Source organism: Triticum dicoccoides, chromosome 3B (genome assembly GCF_002162155.2).
Source record: "Triticum dicoccoides isolate Atlit2015 ecotype Zavitan chromosome 3B, WEW_v2.0, whole genome shotgun sequence".
NCBI lineage: Eukaryota > Viridiplantae > Streptophyta > Magnoliopsida > Poales > Poaceae > Triticum > Triticum dicoccoides.
The window spans coordinates 700,760,607-700,763,383 of NC_041385.1; positions in this window are offsets into that span (position 1 = coordinate 700,760,607).

Genomic DNA, 2,777 nt, shown 5'->3' on the forward strand with positions numbered 1-2,777 from the left:
AACCACGCTGGTTTGAATGGATGCCTAGTTCAAAGTATATGTATTTTCTAGCAATTTGAAGTTCAAACTAAATGGTTGGTGGCGCCAGTTTCAACTTCGGTTAGTCGGCATGGGTAAGACTAATTAGTATTACAAAGCTGTATTTGCTATTGTGTTCTTAGTGACAATATTACTTTCTGATGTGGTCGAAGGCCAATGTCCGACAAGTAATATATGACTATCGATAATCTATGATACACTGGCGGGTAATAGTAAGAATAAGCTTTACAATTGTACCAAATTAATGACTAATATAGGTGCACCTTAAAAACTCTCGAAAGAAAGCTCGGCGTAGTATATATATCTAGATAAAGAATTGTCTTATACTCCCTCCGTCTCAAAATAAGTGACATGATTTTAGTTTAAATTATTTTGAGATGGAGGAGTACAACATAATTCCAAGGTCGCTAAGATGTGCCTCTCAAACAGACATGGCAATAGCGATATGGCCTCCGTAAGCTTCACAATCTCATTTTGGCCACACCCTTGCAACATTTTTTTTATTTTCCAATGGAAATTTGAGAGCTCACATTTTGTGTGCGCACCATTACGTATGGAATTTGTGAGGAATGTTATTTTTCTCAAACAAAAGGTCAACCAGAAGGCATGGTGAATTTTACAGTTACAAAAGTAGGAATAAAATTTTCTTGTACTCCCTCTGTTCCTAAATATTTGTCTTTCTAGAGATTTCAACAAGTGACTACATACAGAGCAAAATGAATGAATCTACACTTTAAAATGTGTCTATATATATCCGTATGTGGTAGTCCATTTGAAATCCTAAAAAGACAAATATTTAAGAACGGAGGGAGTACTTGATTATATTTACATCTTTCACCTTTCCAAAAAGGTATACTACTACGATTAACTTTTAAGTCTTCAAGAAGCTTATTCGTATGCTTGACTAATTCGGCTTCTAGAAACTAGGTTACCTTTGGTTGCATAAAAGACCAAGCAATCCCGTTAACCCGTTCCATCATTTCAATCCTAGAGCTGTGAAATGATGATTAGCTTAGCTTTTGGCCTTTGGGGTTTGGTTTGGTGGGATATGCTCCGATCGGGAAACTCCCCACGAAATGGATAGGATCCTTTGTAACCAAGCACCTACATTCAACGTTCTGGGTAGCCATCTCAAAAAAAAAAAAACGTTCTGGGTAGCCCAGACCAGACCAGGTCCAGGCGTCAATAGGAATACTATAAAAGGAATACAAACATGTATGAATCATATGGTAACTTTGAGTTGACCTACAAAAATTTCAGACATGAGTGTTTCTTCATTGATCCAGTTCTAGTAGTTTGACGTTAAAAAGAATCAAATTAAGTACACTGGGTATTTCCTTGGAACTTTCCTTGCAATACATGACTTGTTCAAAATAGCGAAATGGGTCATAGACTCATAGTGTCACATTCCATTGATTAAGAAATAAATGATGAATCATACGTATTTGTTTTCTCATTTTTCCACGATGACTTTGACTATTTAGTGCTAAACCTACCACACCAGAATCTCAACAACAATATATTATAAACTAAGAAAACAGTGTGGATTGTTTACCTCTGGTGGGCTATACCACACTAGTGTTTTTGCAAAATTTAGGCGCAATACCAATAGATTTTAGTGGAAAGTATCAAAATGGTGATTTTTTTTGTGACCCCAAGTGCAATTGTGATTGTTTCCGTTGTTTACTCCCATATAAACGGCCGATTTGCATTACTCATCCATTTACATGCACGTTAGACATGAAAATGAGTTAATGGATAAGTAATAGTTGAATGCAAACCATATTGATCTTATTTTAGACATGTTGGCACAATAGAGTTAATTTTATTAAGGTAGAAAACTGAGGATATGATAGCAAACATGTTAAAAAAATATATAGGAGTCTCAAAGCATGAGCCTAATCTGGATCTAAAAGCATCATAGCCCATGAGGTGCAACCTATGTATATTTCTCTTCCGCAAAATCAAAAAATGTATGTATGAGGATGTTGACACTAACATGTATATTTACAAAATCCATCTAATACTTAAACAACCTTACGCACAAACCATCTGAACCGAGAATGTCATCAAAACAACCGATGAAGCAAGACCCGATTATGCTCGGTTCCAGGACCGTACCCTTCGGCACCACGAAATTCATAACCCCTGCTCCCGTGCTACGAATGCGGTCGGCCCCTCTTATGAAATCTGCCGATTATTGTTTCGTTCGGCGGCAATGGGCCCCGCTGCCGATGGTCGTCGATCCTATCCCGGCATAGCAGGTATCAAAATCGGAGGTTTGACGTTTCGTGCACTTCGACCGGGCGCTTGGCGGTAGGTGATTGATGTACCCGTCGATAGCAAGGCGCGAGTGTTGACCTTCATGATCCTCGGCGACAAACTTTCCCCGAAATGCATCCATGCTAATCAACGCGCACGAAATCAGACGGTTGGAAACATTTGCGGTGGCACGCACGTTGACCTCCTACCACACACACACGTATAACCGCGAGGAAGGCGTGGAGAGCTGCCTCGCCAAAGTCGCGCGTCCAAAGCCCGTGCGACAAAAAACAGAGTTCTCCGTGGTCGGCGCAGAGGATCCCGGGGGGAGCCGCCGGTCGTCGCACAGACCGCGTCCCACCGTATGACATCTCGGACTTTGGCGCCCCCACTCCCTATCCCCGAACCAACCAACCCACCCACCCAACCCATTCCTTTCGTTCTTCCCATCCTCTTCCTCCTCCCCCACCCTCTCC